This window comes from Agelaius phoeniceus, chromosome 1 (genome assembly GCF_051311805.1).
Source record: "Agelaius phoeniceus isolate bAgePho1 chromosome 1, bAgePho1.hap1, whole genome shotgun sequence".
Taxonomy (NCBI): Eukaryota; Metazoa; Chordata; class Aves; order Passeriformes; family Icteridae; genus Agelaius; species Agelaius phoeniceus.
The window spans coordinates 125,212,348-125,229,758 of NC_135265.1; the positions used below are offsets into that span (position 1 = coordinate 125,212,348).

At 44.5% G+C, this 17,411-nt stretch overlaps 1 long non-coding RNA gene across 2 annotated transcripts in view; it reads left to right on the top strand.

The window, feature by feature from the left end:
- The first annotated feature begins 13,457 nt into the window (after positions 1-13,457).
- The window catches only part of LOC143695335 (uncharacterized), a 31,673-nt gene continuing 27,719 nt past the window's right edge, over positions 13,458-17,411 (top strand). For both annotated transcript variants that reach the window (XR_013184436.1, XR_013184437.1), the window contains exon 1: positions 13,458-13,646. This is a non-coding gene — a long non-coding RNA (uncharacterized LOC143695335). The remainder of the gene's footprint in view (positions 13,647-17,411) is intronic.

Here is a 17,411-nt window from a genome sequence, read left to right on the forward strand (position 1 = left end):
GCCCTTTGTATGCACCTCTATTATCTCAACCATGTTGTCCCCATCCCAAAGGTCAGTATGTGTTCTGCTGAGGAGCTAAAAATTTGGTTTTAAGAAGGTTTAGATTGCCTTTTGTCAAAAGGAGATGTGGAGGGACTTGGAAAACAGTGCCATTATAGGCAAGAAAAGTCATAAATTGCCTTAATGTTTATGTCTTGATACTTCAGCTTTTAGGTAGCCAGAATTGGAATTGTTTGCCTACCAGCTTCCATCTCCCAGTGATGGAATAGATTTGCTGCAGCTGCTGGAAGGAAAGAACTTGAGGTTTATCATGTACTTTGACATTGGTGCTGGCATGCTCTGCAGAACAAATACCAAACTCTCAGCAAGGGATCTAAAAGTGCATTTGGAGACCCAAGCCCCTACCTGTGTCTTTGGTAACACTTTTATCTGTTTTAATCCTCTCATCAGAGGTAGTTGAAACAGCAACCTGGTCTTGTGGAAGGTGTCCCTGCCCACAGCAGGGGGCTTGGAATGAGATGATCTTTAAGGTCTCTTGCAATCCAAACAATTCAGAGATTCTGTGATTTTTCTGTGTATGGGCCTATTGATAGCCCACAGGAAGGAGGGAATCAGCCACTCTGGTTTTAGTTAACTCTGTAGAATGGCACTGAGACCCAAATGCAGCACCAGCCTGGCGCCTCCTGCATCGAATTTACAGGACTCCTGAGCACAATCATTTCCTCCTCATGAGCCATTTCTAGCTCATTCTCTGTCTGTCCTGATTGCAAAGTAAATACAGTATGTTGCTTGTGACTGCTGATTTGCAATAAGAATTTAGTATTGTGGCTGGGAGGCTCCAGAAGGTTGGCCAAATCAAGGCTAGGTTTTTTTTTGCAGTCAGATTCTCAGTATTTTATTTCTGAGTTTTGTGTTTCTGCATGCAGACACAGACATATTTCCATTCCTCAAGCATAGGGAATGACAATCCAACTTTAGATTCAAAGAAACATATGGGCATATGCCACAGCTCTATAGTATAAGTATATTACCAGTCCATATAGGTTTTTTCTTCCTTTAAGGTGGCTTTATGCTGGAGGAGGACAAATGCTATCTGAAATTACCTGGAATTAGACCAATGTAGCAAATTGTGAGCTATGTAGCAAATTGTAAGCAAGAACTGATTTAGCAATGACAGTTACATCTCCAAACTTTCTCTTCTAATGGGTTTGTAATGGTTTAATGCTTTGGTTTCAGGCTTTTAGGCTCTCAGTGTCCAACATGAAGAAAAACTTGGGCCAATATATGTGAATGATGGAATCACAAAATGGAGTTGGGACAGACAAAGCTCTGTTTGGGACCACAGGAGAGCAGTCTAGCATTGAAACTGCTATAAACACACTAGGTCACGTTTAAAGTAGAAAATAAATGTAATTGGGACCAGACTGAGGGAAAATCTCTACATCCTCCAGCAATTTTTCTTAATGTGATAGATTGCAATATATTTTTCCGACTTGCATCTCAGGAAAAGGGAAGGAATGAATTCTACTAGGCTGTTTCATCTGAGGGAGTGGAAATTCACTGTGTACACTTGGATGAAAGTTTTTACTCTCAGATTCTTTGCAGAATAATAGCTTTGTAGCCAGAACTGTAACAGTTCCTTGAACAAATGAGGCCAGTCAGGCTGGAGGGACTGGAGGTGACTGCACAGCCTTGTCAAAGTGGTTGGGGAGGAGGGTGCAGTGCAGCAGGGGCAGCTATCAGAGATCCAACATCTCCAGGGGAAAGAGGCCCCTATCAGTGAGCTGTGGAGTCACACTTCAGAGATTTAATACAACAGGGAGTTGAAAGTGCTTAGAATTAAAAAATTACCTTCATCTTCTGCAAGGCTTGTTCTGCATGAGTGGTGGGTCTTGGCTGGATGCTGGTAGCCTTTCTGGCCTGCTTTCATTATAAATTACTGTTCAGGAATTGTTGGCTTGTCCATAAAGCAGTATGGGTTTGTTTTTTCCAAAGATCACGTGATAACTGGAATCACGTACCAGCTGTAATTTTCTTACTTCTGCCTAGAACATAATATTTTGACACAGCAAATAATATGGATACCTACTGTTCTCATCTTGCAACAAACAGACCACCATGCAATGTTTCTGAGCTCTCTCTTGTTTAAGCAATGCTCAACAGTAAGAGGCCAGCTTCTGTGGGTTTGCTGCACCTCATTTTATAATAGGTTTCCTTTCTCAAGATTTGGGTTGCAGGAATAGGGAAACTGCAGTAGAAGAGAACTTTGCTAAAGAAAAAAAACCCCAAACAATCCCTCCTAGCACTTGCACAGAGCTTGGAAAATGTGAGTCAGGTCCACTCTCAAGCTCAGAAACCAGAAAGCAAATAAAAGAACTTAACAATGTTGCCCAAAATAAATAACCACAGTGTGGAGGCACCTAACTGGGGGACGTGTGGAGGAGAAGTCATTCATTTTTTTTAATCCTCAAGCTTGGCACATCTGCCACAAACTAAACAAACAAATTGTTATTGGAGTCAGGAAGGGACAACTAATGTAAAACAGGCTGAGACATAAATTAGTAGTCATGGTAATCTGTCACAGGTGAGTGCTCCTCAAAGAAGTGACTTGAAATGCTAAACAAACCTTCTACTGAAATCCTGGGAATCTGTTTATCCAACCACTTCATTTTAATCTAAGAATCAGCTGCAGCTACTATGAAAAATGCATATAGAGAAATATAAGCACTTTAAACTGTTGGAAAATAATTAGTAAACTTCCTTCCACGGCTTCCCTGCCATCATAGCACCTGTGCAGCCATGTGCAGTACCCAGTCACAGTAAGTCAGGCCTCCCTAAATCAGAAGCCATGAAAACTTTAAGCACTGCTCTTTTTCTTTCTAAATTCCAACATTTTATGGAATACAATTCTTTTTCTTTGCAACCATTGGAATTATCAATGGCAAAGAAAATAAAAGGCTAAATTCCTGCATAATCTTAGCTCCAATGATGGACTTTGTGGTTTTATGGGGAAAAATCCCACTTATGGTGCAAGACCAAGGATAAAACAATGACAGCTGGTAACAAGTAAATGGGCTCATCTTCTAAATGCTTTCATACTCACGGCAACTGTTTGAGCAACTTTCCAAAATTTGTCAGGAAATGTCATATTATTTCTTTATATTTGCTCCATGGGTTAGTGCTGTCTTGTAGCATTTCAGTATCAAGACAGCACATTAGGCTAAAGAAGGTGATCATATGAACACTGAGCAAACTGTTGAGTAGCTGTCAGAATGACTGGCTCAAACCAACAAAAGATTAACACTCCTAACTTAGACCAAATGGGTCGACCTAATAGAGACACAAATATGTGCTCTGAAAATAACTGAGCGAGGGCTGTTTCCGGAGGGCTTGAGGAACACTGTGACAGTAAGTTTGTTCTTACAGTTCAGCCAGCCTTAATCATCACCTCCCATTTCTCACTTCAGATTACAACTGTCTAAAAAAATTACTTCTGTCTAAAGTGCTGATAAACTTGGAAAACAATGTGGTGGGTTGACCCTGGCTGGATGCCAGTTGCCCACCAAGGCTGCTCCAATACTCCACTCCTCAGCTGGACAGGGAAGAAAAAAGTCTAACAAAAGGCTCGTGGGTTGGGAGAAGGACAGGGAGAGATCACTCACTAGTTACCATCATGGGCAGAGCAGACTCACCTTGGGGACATTTGTTTAATTTACTGTCAATCACATCAGACTAGGATAATGGGAAATAAAACTAAATCTTAACACACCTTAAACTGCCCCCACACACTCACACCCCCCTTCCTGGGCTTAACTTTACTTCCAGTTTCCTCTCCCTCCTCTCTCCCAGCAGTGCAGAGGGATGGGAATGGGGGTTGAGGTCAGTCCATCAAACATTGTCTCTGCCACTTACCCCTCAGGGAGAAGACTCCTCTCATTCTTCCCTTGCCCTCCCATGGGAGACAGTCCTCCACCAATTTCTTCAGTATGGGTCCTTCCCATGGACTGCAGTTTTTCATGAGCCCCCCAGGGTCACAAGCCCTTCCAGGAAACCTGCTCTAGCATGGGCTCCTCTCTCCATGGGACCACACGTCCTGCCAGGAGCCCACTCCAGTGCAGGTCATGGGGTCACAGACCATGGGGTCACAGCCTCCCTGGCCATCCCCCTGCTCTGGCTTGGGGTCCTCCATGGGCTGTGGGTGGATCTCTGCATCCCCTGGTCTCCACCAGCTGCAGGGGCACAGCTGCTTCACCATGGGCTGCAAAGGAATCCCAGCTCCAGTGCTCGGAGCAGCTCCTGCCCCTCCTTCTGCACTGACCTTGGTGTCTGCAAAGATGCTTATCTCACATATTCTCACTCCCCTCTCCCAACCAAACTTGATGGTTTGGCTTTTTTTTCACTTTCTAAAATACATTACCCCAGAGGTGCTGCCACCATTGCTGATGGGCTCAGCCCTGGGCCTGTGGTGGGTCCATCTTGGAGCCAGCTGGCATCGGCTCAGTTGGACAAGGGGAAGCTTCTGGGGTCTTCTCATAGAAGCCACCCCTGTAGCCTTCCTGCAACTAAAAACTTCCCAGAAAAACCTTATACAGTCCTTATTTTGTGAGATGTACTGTCTGCTCAGGCCCACATGGATTTGATCAGAACTCGATGAATAGTGCAACTTTACATTTCTTTCTTAGGTATGAAGCTGAAACAACAGTCCTAGAGGCTCTTTTGAATCTTTGTGACCTGTGCTGTTTGGATATAAGAACAAAGCTCATTTATTTGATGCCTGAACAGTCTTAACAGAGCTAAATATCTTAGAAAATCTTTATTTAGATTTAATGGCAGCAGAATCTAATTAACAGTTGTATATTAAAGACTTGAAAGTCTCTGTTCTCTTAGAAAATCAGCAATACTGCCAAAACTGCAAACTCATAAAAACAAGGAGACTGATTTACATTGAGAGATCTTTGCACTGAAGTAGTTTATGCAATTTCTTCCAAAGGAAAATAATAGCTGTAATGAAAACCTAGCAGGAACACAAAAGTGATTAGAGGGCCAAGCCTCTGTGAAAGCATGAAATATTGGAAGAACTAGTAATGAAGGGACTTGCCAAGTGTAATCAGCAGAGTACTTCAGTATCAGTTAGATACTGCAAAGTTTCAGGTATCTTCATGCTATCATAAGGAGGAATCTAGGAAACATATTTATGCTTTAACTACAGAGTTCTAAAGGCAAAACTGTGCCCCTAGCATGGGTGGGTACAGCCCTGCTCTGCCTGGCTGCCAAGTGATTAGGGAAGCCTGTGGGTGCCAGGTAATGTGAGGCTGTAGCATATTTTTCACATTTCTCTGCAGCAGTACAGACACTCTTGGGTTCACTTGATCTGATGTGCAGAAAGGAAAAAAGAAATTGCAATACTCCACTGAAGAGGAGAGCAGAAAGAGCGAAGGTCACCTACAATTATCATAGAATCATGGAATCATTTAGTTTGGAAAAGTCCTCCAAGTTCATTAAATCCAAACTTTCACCAAACACCACCATGCCAACTAAACCATGGCACTAAGTGACAGTCATTTTTTTTACATTTCCAGGGATGGTGACTCTACCACTTCCCTGGGCTGCCTGATTCAGTGCTTAAACCACTCTATCAGTGAAGAAATGCCTCCTGATGGCAAACCTGAACCTCTCAGGTTATGGCTGAGGTTTTGCTCTCTTGTCCTGTCGCTGGTTGCCTCAGAGAAGAGACCAACTCCCACTTGGATACACCATCCTTCCATACAGTTGTAGAGGGTAATAACATCTCCCCTGAGCCTCCTTTTCTTCAGGCTAAACAATCCCCATTTCCTCAGCTGATCCCCATAGGACTTGTGTTCCAGACCCTTCCCCAGCTCCTTTACCCTTCTCTGGAAACACTCTCAATGTCCTTCTGGAAGCAACTCAATGTCCTTCTTGTAGTGAGGGGCCCAAAGCTGGACACAGTTCAGTGCAGCTTCACCAGTGCTGAGTACAGGGGGATGATCACTGCCCTGATCCCCCATGCCACGCCTTTGCTGACACAAGCCAGGATGCCATTGGCCTTCTTGGCCATTGGGCACACAGTGATGATGTTCTGTTGGGCTCTCAATAGGCACCCCCATGTCCTTTTCCATTGGGCTGCTTTCCAGCCACTCTTTCCCAAGCCTGTAGCACCGCCTGAGGTTGTCATGATCCAAGTGCAGGACCCAGCACTCAGCCCTGTTGAACCTTGTACAGGTGGGCTCAGCCCAGAGATCCAGCCTGTCCAGATCCCTGTGCAGAGCTTTCCTGCCCTCCAGCAGATCAACACTCCCAACCGACTTGGAGTTCTCTGCCAACTTACTAAGGCTGCACCCAATCCCCTCCTCTAGGTCACCAGTAAAGATATTAATCAGAATGATTTTGTATCTCTCCTCCCTTCAAAATCCTTGGCTTCTGACTCTCTTACAAGAAGAAAGTACAGGTTTAGAAATAAAAACAAAGAAAAATCCATGTGACTTTGATTTTATTTATCATCTTTTTGTTCCTATTGCTCTATGGTAGATGACTAATTTCCCCTTCAGTCCTCAGGGGGGACTGACAGTACAGCATGACCCCCAGCTGCTTCAGGAATAGCTCTTCATTTTGCAAGGAGAAACTTCTCTGGATACAGAATGTGTAGCCCATGTGCAGTCTCCAGACTGTGTCTTTCCTAAATGCAGCTACCAACCACACCCAGAACATGAAAATAAGGCCTATGGCTACCTTTTACCAGGCAAAAGAGCTCCAGAATAGGATGAAGACAGTAACTTCTCTTCTTCTGTCCCACAAGCTCTTTACATTTGGAGAAGACATCTGACCATGACTGTTGTACCAGAAAGAGAAGCCCTGCATTTATCTACCTACCTGAATGAGTTCCCTCTAATCTTGCAACTTGTAGCATTTGCTCAGGTCCCATCACCCAGCTTTTGTCCTTGTAGATCCCCTCCAAGGAATGCCACAGCCACACAAGGAGAAAACATAGTGATCAAAGGAGTAACAGACAAATATTCAATGCAATTCTGACAAAGTCAAACAGTTGTTTTATATTTGATCCCAGCAATTTTTTTGGTGAGCAGTGAGATGCAGCTGTACTCTGATACAGCAGAAATGGAATAATCAGAAGTACCTACATGTTAATTAGACCATGAAGATTACACACTTAGTTTTTTGCCTTCTGCATGGATTTCTGATGTGTTCTCTATAGCTTTTCTCTGAATTTCTCTGAATTTCTTTCTTTTTCTTTTTTTTTTTTTTTTTTTTTGACCCAGAGCAGTTGGGAATATTAGCCCTCCAGAAACAAGTTTTGCAGGAAAATCTAATTACATATACTATATTTCAACTCAGAGCACATTTTACAGCATACTTTGAAAACAAAGCTACTAGTTATGGTGCTATAATGTTATTACTGATGTTATAATAGGGATTTTGTGTCTGCCTTGACTCCCATCTCACCACTCTATCAGACTGGTTGACTTTTGCAAAGTCTGATTAAGCACTAAGTCAAAACATAAATCCTAAGGAATTTTCCCGGTCACACTGACATTTACTAGTTTTCTGCCATGCATAAAAACACCATTCTGCAAAATCCCATGCTGTTGCTTTAGTGAATGAATGCAAAACACTCTTGGAGCCATGGTAAATACAGACTTTTACATCGAGACATGTAATTTATTCCAGCTGCATAATCTCTTGTCTATTGCTATGTCCTGTACTTTCCTAATGAAACCACCTGTTGTTTCAGATAAATGGCTAAAACTACTATCTGTTTAAAGTTTACAGTCCAAAGAGGACACAGTAACAAGATGGTCATTCAATCTGTATTCTCCAAAGAGATAATTAAATTCAATATTCAGATGAAAGACAACTGTTCAACTGGACAGAGAAGCAGCTGAAGCAGCTTGGTAGCCTGCATTCCTAGCAGGAAGAAAGTCCTCTGCTTTTTAAATCTAGGCTGTTCTCACAGTTAGAAACACCCTTAGGAAACAGCAATCAGATTCTCCCAAATATGGGGAACTGCACAGTTCCCAAATAAGGAATTCTCCACCGAGTCTCAAACAAAGGAAATCATCTGCTTTTCCTACTGTAAGTCAAATGAATCATTTTTACTAGAAGAGACTAAACTATATTGTCCTAGATGAACACATTCACTCCAGCATTTCGAAGGACATGCGCTTTCAGTTTTGTTTTTGCAAAAGGATATGGAAACAAAGTCTCAAGTCCCAGTAGGCAGACTTGTTTCTCTAGCTTCTTTGTATTGTCTGCCCCAACTGATTTGGGAGAACCCATTTGTCTGCAGCAACAAGCTGAAAAGCACTTTTTAAAAAATACAAACTGCCTGAAGTTTGTAGAGAGTATGTTCACATGACAAATATTTGCTACTGCTTCCAGAACAAAGGGACCAAACCCAGATGTGTGCAACTAGTTTAGGAAAGGGGGAAAAAAAGTCTTAACCACTGTCTAATCTGCTTTTGCTATATTAGCCTTTTGCTGAGTAACAGGCTTTATGAACCTACTCCAAGGTCAAAGACTGTTACACACACAAATGTGAAAAACTGCCTTAGAGCCCATAGCTGATATGCTCTTACATTCCAGTTCCAGCAAAGACACCTTTACCTCTATGTTACTTGTAATGACAGCTTGGGAGCACCTGGACACAGCTGACAATGTGCAAGTCTATAGTTCCCACCTGGAGTTAGGATTTTTCTCCTATAGAAGTACTTTCTATCAAGTTCTTACTTGCAACTTTCTAAGAGCTGTTTTAGCCCACAGGCAGACCTCTCAATTACTGCTGCAAGATCTCCCAATAAAATCAGGACCAAATTATTAGGGATTTTTTTTCCCTTGGAGAACTTGGTAAGCAATCAGATTTAGTGGGAGCATGGCCTCTGACCAGTCTACATCTTAAACATCCTCCTGATACCCTTGAAGACAGCAGTGGCTTCTAGGTGCTCCAGCCCACTCAGTCCTTGGAAGGTGCCAGCAGCCTCCTAGTCATGCTTCCTCAGAGTTGCCTTCAAGAACAGAGTTAGGCCCTATAAAGAAGGCAACACAGCTGGAATTTCCATGAATGTCATCTGACACTCACTTTCCATTTCTAAACTTGAGAGCTAGGTCTCAGTTCAGAACATTTTTCAGCTCCAGCAGAGACTGGAGTTCCTCAGACTTTTTTTTTGCTCATAACAAGAGCACAACTGATTAAGAATGCCAAAAGAATACTGGCAAGAGTGAAAAGGTTGTTTTTCACTCTAAGGAAATAATGCCCTCGTTCCATAATGTTTCCTCTTCTACTTGGAGAGAGCAGAAAGGTGGAGAGGTAAGACAGAAGATTGACACTTCTGTTTCACTTCTCTGCAATGCAATGGAGGGAGTTGTGTTCCACATCTGTTCCTAAAGTGAGCACTGGACAAAGCCCATCCCTGCTGCACAGCTCAGCTCTCTCAATAACCTTCTCTCAGCTGTGCTCATCCCTGGGAAGGCGCTCCACTGCCAGGATGTTCCTGCCTCCTCCCACCCACTCACCCACCCGAGTTTCCCTGGCAGCTGTGTCTTAGCCTTGCTCCAGCCCTTAGGATATCTCCACCTACCACTTCCTGCCATGAAAACCTTTTAGATTTACACCACATCTGCTTGCTTGGATAATGAGGCACCAAATGCTGAGCTGTATCATCTCCCAGAGGCACAGATGGGGGATGGGATGCAGAAGTGGCTTCATGTACCAAGGCAGCTTTTTCTGCTTGGGTTCTAGGGGATCAGCACACATCGAGAACTGAATCTGTTTCAGCAGCCCTTGAATTCCTTTGATTCATTCCAGCAGCCCCAACAGTACATAAGAGTCACCACAGTGAGCACTCCCTGCACAACAGCTACAGGTGGGGCAGTGTTTATGACTGTGCTATGCAGCACTCAAGATGTGACAGTTCTCTGCTCCCACTGGGATCCCTCACAATTCCTCAGCTGCTGTGGCCTGGCCTTGATGTGATCCTTAGTCACTGACAGGGCTTCTATGCTGTTCCCTGGTGCAGAGCATGAGGACAAATACACAGCTCTACTCCAAGCAGGTGTGGAGGTTGCAAAGGCTTGTAAGGCAGAAAGGAGCTGGGAGAAGGGGCAGGAAGAGGTGAGCTGTCTGGCTGTGTGGAGATCAGGAAAGGAGCAGCAAAAGGCTGCAGTCCTTTGGGAGGAGACATTGCACAGGAAGCTCTGCAAGAAAGAGGAGTCTTCAGACTCCTTGACATCTTTTTTTTGTGGAAAAATGAATGAATTGGTTCAATGCATTGTTATTCAGGAGGTGACTTGTTCTGTCTGCTATATTCCAAGTTATTAAAAATAGAAATACGAAAAATGGAATCAATTTTCCAGACTCACTCCATCAGTGGCTGAAAGTAAACAAATATTTTCACATTCTATTTCTAGCAGGTGTGTAATATAATGTTGCAACACTGTAATGTTTGGGCTGTAAATGTTTCAAGGAACTTGAAAGAAAATTATTTCCATTGGATTTAAAATCACAGAAGCCTTTCTATTACTATGGATTTCTCACATGGTACAAAAATGAGCTCTGATGCTTTTAAATTTAGCTCTTCTTTATTTACCTCATAACAGCATGAAAGGGTTCATAAATACTGAGTATTACACCACAAATAATGTCAAAACAATGAATGTTGAAATTCCTGAAGACAAAAACTGTAGGTTTATGACAGTAGGCAACAGGGACAGAAGAAAGAGACAAAGAGAAGGTAATTTATTAAAATCTGAACATTATACAGAAGCAAATATATGACTGTGTTTCTAATAATGTAGCTCTCAGAATCCTTTTGAATCCCTTAAGACTTGTGTGTGGAATGCAATATATGCCAGAGGCCCAAACCAAAGAATGCATACAAATACTTCAAGGAATTAATTATAAATACTATAAGATTCCTGTGTGTAGTGTAAATTATTGTTACTGCAATTTCAGAGCTCTTTATGCCTGAGATGAATAAAAGCAAGTTTGCTGTGTTCCCAGAATATAGGAATAGAGCTGTGAAATGAGCAATGTCCATCAAAATAAAGGGCCTATGAGAACTCTGAGATTCTGCTCCATGGCACAATAAATTAGGGCTTTTACTCCTTAGTTTTACTGGCCTTCTTATACTAAGAAAATCTCATTGCTGACCAAAGTCATGTAGTTTTTTTTCCCCCACAAGATTATACATTTCCTAACCGCCCTACATTTCTATCTCTTATTTCCTGGAGAGTATTTGTCCCCACCATGCTGGGCTGTCACCATAAAACTATGCCCTGCTCAGTTTCTGCAAGACAAAACAAGATCCAAATCCAGGAAAGGGTTCATGACTGTGAATCCATTAAGGAGACTTCCTCCAGTCCAGAGTTAGTTAAGTAAGATCCTGAGCCTCAAAGATTTAGATGTCTAACTTGTATTTAAAGGTACCTAATTACCTTTAAGAATCTGAGCCTAAGCCCCTTAGCCCCTTGGGGTTAACTTGTGGCTCTCTCCTTAGCATTTCCTACAGCTATTTTGGAGAGATCCCTGTTCAATTTGCTGATATTTGGGATTTCAGGAGGGAAGAGGGCTCATTTCAAATCTGTGGTTGCTATATGTTAAAAGCTGAGATTCAAAGGAGTGCTGGCATCTTTTAAATCCCCAGTGTGAATTTACCTCCTCATTTCTACTGTCTTTGCACACACCTGAAACTCTTCTACTGTCCCTTCCTATGCTTTCCTCCTTTTATACACTCCAATGCAACAACTTCTTCCATGAGGCCTACACAACATGCTGCTTTCTTCTAAGAAGCAGCAGGAGCTTTTTCTTCCCTCTCCTCCTTTGCAACATCCTTGCTTTGGAATCCCTCCAGTAAGCTCCTTAAGCACATGGAGTCACAAGTACTTAGCACAGAAGAGAATTACATAAATAATAATAATAATTAATAGCCCATAAATGGAACCTTAAGGGGCTTCTAATTTTCACATGTGCTTGGAAAGCAACTCTCTGAAGCTATTTAATTTGGGTGAGAGTTCTTAGCACCAATATAATAATCAAAATATCAAACAAGTTTATACAGTTACATAGCCAAGTAGGCTTCTGCACAAGACAATCTCTGTATAGAGCTTGGCTGTGGCAAAGCATTGCCCATCCCGGATTCCTGAAGTTGACTTTTAAACAAAGTTTGCAGGGAATGTGTAGGATGTGTTACTCTTCTGTACTGCTCACTTGAAACTGGGTGCCAGGTTGGAGGAGTGAATCATTTGGAAGCAATGGATTTCCTTGAGTTTCCTAGAATAAGACATGACATAATGCATGCAGTTACATAGCACTAGCAATGCACTGTTGATGCTGATATTTAATGCTCTTGATTTTTTAAAGTTAAATTATTTCAATAACCCTGGTGTTTGTAAAAACATTTTGTTCTCCATTTTCATGGAAGATTTCAGTATCAAAACTGCGAACAAAATGAAAAGAATTAACTGTGCTGCTGTGGTTTCTCGTCTTTCTTGTGACTGAAATGTTGCTTATGTGTAGAAAAATGGAGATACCCTTGAATGAATAATGATTTTTGTTTCAGACCAATTTGACTATGATGTCATCCCCCCACTGATCAGCAGTGGTACCTTCGAGGAGATACTAATGGCTGAGTTTTCCATTGAATATGTTACTTTAGTAAAATCTTGAACGGTTGAGAGTGGAGTATTGACTGCACTTGGAAAACAGCTCTCTGGAAAGGCACATCCCCAGCGGCTCAGGAGCAGGCCACAGACCCTTTCCCTGGCATAGCATCCTTGTGTGCTGGCCACGACTTTCCACTTTTGGCTCTGGGAAGCCACCGCTGTGCTTTCCACAGGGACACAGAATTATCCTGGGGAACACCAGCCCCCCCGCTTGGAAAAAACAAGCTGCTGTTGCTAGTCCACCAGAGACCGGGAAAACTGCTGGCTGGGAAAGGCTGCCCTGAGGCGCTCAGCCCCTCTCACAGGCCATTCCCTGAACTTGCGTAATCCTCTGGGGTGAAAAACAAAGATTTACCCCTATAATCTCTCCGGTTAAGTTTTCCCCCCCGGCTCGCCGGAGAGGCCTCCGGGGGGGCCGTCAGGGCCGGGCCGGGCCGCTCCCGCCTCTCCCGGCCAGCAGCGGGAGGGAGGCGCCGGGCGGGCTCAGCGGCCGCGGCCGTGGCCGCCATGGAGACGCGATCCGGCCCGGGGGCTGCCCGGGGGCCGGGGCACAGCGAGCCCGCCCAGGGCTGGGAGAACCGAGAGAGCTCAGCTGAGAGAGCCAAACTGGAAGAAAGCAGCGCCACGCAGTGCTGGCGCGTCTGAGGGGGGATTTTTGCGTGGTGGGGTTTTTCTGTTGTTTTATCTGGGGTATTTTTGTTTGGTTTGGGGGAGGGTGCTTTTTTTTCCTGGTGGGGAGAAATCGTCCAAATGCAGTCAGCATTTAGTAACCATTTGTTATATTTATTGAATTTAATTAACATAGGAAAGCGGCAGCGGGCCGAGCTGGCGGGTTTTTTCCCCTGGGTGAAAGAGGAGGAATTGAGCGCGGGGAGGCAGCGCTGGGGCCGACGGGCGGGAGGTGCCGGGGCTGGAGAGAGCGTGAGGCGGGACTGGAGCGGCTGGAAGGGCGGGAGGTAGAGAGCATGAGGAGGGACAGGGCGGCTGGAAGGGCGGGAGGTGCCGGGGCTGGAGAGAGCATGAGGCGGGACAGGGCGGCTGGAAGGGCGGGCGGGAGCCGCTGGAGGCAGATGGTGGTGCAAGTCTCCTCCTCCTCTGTCTGGCAAGAGTGGAGTGTGGCGGCTGCAGCTGCCTGGAGGGACCTGGTGTGCGGGGGGTGGCAGGAATGCAAAACCTGGGTTTCTGAACAAGGCAGAGATACCCTGTGTGTTGAAGGGGAGGGATTTTAAGTGTGCCTGGGAAGTAGAAACGCAGCAGGAGTACTCTTCATCAGTTCCTCCCGAGCTTGGGGGAGCGCCCATTACCCCTCGGGGCCGACTGCCCACAGCCGGTGTGGCCCCAGGGACACCGCAGCGCACACCTCTGCCTCCATCCCTCTTCATGCCCTGCACTGCCCTCTGCTCATCCTGCCCACAGCCAGGGCAAGGAGGCAGAGCGGTGGAGGGGCTCATCCCTCCCAGCTGCAGAGCTCAGGGCAGCAGGATGTCCTCTGCACATGGAACAGCTGGGCTGGAAACGTGGAGCTGCGCCCACAACTTGCTATTCCTCTGCTGTCAGTAAATAACAGTGAGAAACCATCAAGCTCTTGCACTGCTCATCAGTGTAAAAGATGGCAATTTGCCACTGACAGAGGTTAATCCTCCAGCTCAAATGGCAGAAGGCCATGTTGTGGAGTTACAGCATTCATCAAGCCTGCTAATGATCTTGTGGTGACATACATGAATTCTGATGATGGGTGTCCTCCCTTTGCTTTAAATATGATCTGAAAGATTATGCTGCAGGGCTTGTTCTTAATTTATCCTCCTCCTGCATATATTCAGCATGTTGCAGGTTGTAATGGTAGATTGTGTGTTGTTTTCCGCAGGGTGCCTCTGTTCCTCAGTGCTTGAGGTGGATGGTGTTCTGGGGATGAATGGTAGTTGGACACTTAGAGGGATGTTGTCTGGGTGGCTCCTGTTCTTGTTTTGCAAAAACTGGACCATGTACAGTGAGTGATGTGGGGGAGGCATGATGGAGATGGGATGGTCTCAGGAGCAAGATAGTTAAATGCCACTTAGCATGCATGACAGAGCTGCTTACACAACTCTGGGCAGCAGCTTAAACTCTGGCTTGCTGGCCACTGGTATGTGGCCCATTCTCAGATATCCAACCTGCATTGTCACGGCTACAGCTGAGGTCACCAGACTTCTAGTCCCCCCCTCAAAAAAAAGCTAAATACTTTGAAAAAGTAAGTAAAAAAAAAAAAAAGCTGGAGGTGTCTCAGATTGAGAATCCAAAGTACCTTGTCCCTTGTTCTTGTTCTCTATCAGCTATAAGGTTTTAGTTAAATGAAGATTTTCTGTCAAAATTCAGTTACATCTGCCCTTATGCTGTTCCCTGCTCTGTGTGGCAGCTCCACAAATGCACTAGTGGCACTGTCTGTGGCCTTGCAGTGCAGATGATTTACAGGCCAGCCTTGTAAATGATTGTGTCAGTGCTACTATGGAGGCAGCCAACTGTGCTGCCAGAGCGGGAGTGGGAAGCTGGAGACAGGAACCAAGAAAGAGAGGATGTCTGCTTTTGCCATGGGAGGGAATTTTCCTGTAACAACATCGTGAGTCCATCATCACTCAAGTAGTAACACTGGTGTGAAAACTTGCCCCTCTGCTCTTGAAGGTGTCTAACAACATCTGCATTAGCAGTGGTGAGAAACTGTGCTCTCTGAGCCCCTGAGGCTCACCAATGAATAATCCTCTGCAGAACACAGCTGGGGCAACATTTGGCTTAGGAAGATGCACAAACACAGGCAGAACAGAAAGAAATCAAATTACTGAGCAGGCACTCACCAAGTGGTCACTGGCTGTTCTGCTCACCAATGATGCTAGAATCCCACAGGAAAAAAAACACCTTAGAACATCTCACGTAATTACAGGCTGCATCTTCACATAGTTGTGCAAGAGGCACAGTTCTAAACCAGCATTTGACTAAAATAGTAATATCCTTTGAGATATTCTGTTTATCCAAAAATACCTCTCTTCCCATTTAGACCTGGTCAGGGTGGCTGTTTTTCCATTTCAGCCTGTCGGAGTGAGGCCCCTGGGAGGGTGCTGCAGGCTGTGAGACGCACCCTGGAGCCCGAGGAGTGACAGTGAGCTGATTTGGCATTCCAAGTGCCATCTGTTGCTGGGGCAACCCAGCCCAGCCCATCGCTTCAGCCAGCCCCGGCTGCTGCCTTCATTTCCCTCCCCTGAGCTGCAGGGATGGAGAGAGGGACTGCATTCCCCGGGAAAAGGCAGGCTCTGGGATAGTTATTGATTTGCTGGGGGAGGCTCTTGCTGGAGGGTAGTGAGAGAACAGGGCAGCTGGGCCCTGTGAGAGGATGGCTTGCCCAACCACAGATCAATATGCTTCAGCAAACCAGGGAGCAGGCTCTGGCAAAGCCAGAAGTTTCCTTTGTTCTGTTTGTCTTGTGGAAAAAATAGACAAGCAAATAGGCTTAAGGGTTCTGGGATATAGAGAAGGGGAAAACCTCCTTATTTACAGAGTAGCACAACCCATCCAGCAGTGACAGTTTTAAACCAGACTGTTTTAAGTTTGTGTGCAGCTGAGGAAATGGTGACTAGTTAGGGTGGGGAATCTAGAGTTTAGTGCATGTCTGTTGGGTTCCTTTTGGTTTGAAATAAGGGCAGCTTCAGGGACAAGTGACCAAGTTCCCAAGTCAGTATTTTGTGGTTTTACAATCACACTTTCAAAAATGTTTTCTCATTCTTGTTGCTGGTTGGAAGATCCACCAGAATAGCTCTGAAGATTGCCAACACGCCAGGCCAAAGAATAAAATACTACTAATAGCATCTGTTTTGAGGTTTGTGTGACATACAATACCAGGAGACAAATAGATTTGAAATGCAAGTGTGTTTTCTATTGTTTTTAATTTGACAGTGACTCCTTAAGAACATAACATTGCCTCCAGAGTTTATTTTACAGTTCACAGTAAGTAAGAGTTAGGCTGCCAGGCATGGTTACTTTGTTTTGGGGTTTTTTTCTTTCTTTCTTTCTTTTTTTTTTTCAGTTGCTCCTAAAATCATGGTCTAAAAACTCCTAAAATGCAGATTGAACTGCTGCATGGTTTTGGAAGGACTGGGTCATTGTATCCCCATAGCACCCCATACTCTGCTTCCCTTTTGCACAGTTGCCTGTAAGTCTGTATTCCAATGAATTGTTTTCATAACTACTTTGTTCTCTTCTGAAGAGCATTTCCCTTTTTTTAATAACTACAATATAAAAATAATGAGCTAAACAGGGCACAAGTGGTGACTGATGAGTTCATGCTGACAGCATGCTTCTTGGGATGGCTTTGGTCCATGCAGCCCATACTTCTCAAGCAGTGCCCAGACACAAGCCAGAAACTGTTCCCAGGAGACATCATGGAGACTTGTTTTAGGAGACAAGCTAAATACTGCCACATGGACACAGGCTGTGCAGTGCCACTGGCCTTTAGAGTCAGAGGACAGGCACTAAACCTGTTCAGTGTAATGCAGATGTAACTGTGATCAGGTAACTAGAAGAAAAACCAACACAAATTTCAGCTTCGTTAAGTACTTAGCTGTCCTGTGTAGTGATCCTGGTCCTCTCCAGAATCTGCTAGGAGGGTCTCGAGCTGTTAGAACATGTAGGGTGCATGGAGCTGTTTGCTTGGAATTTTTATAGAGTATATAGTGATTTAAGTTAAAAAAAATACAGAT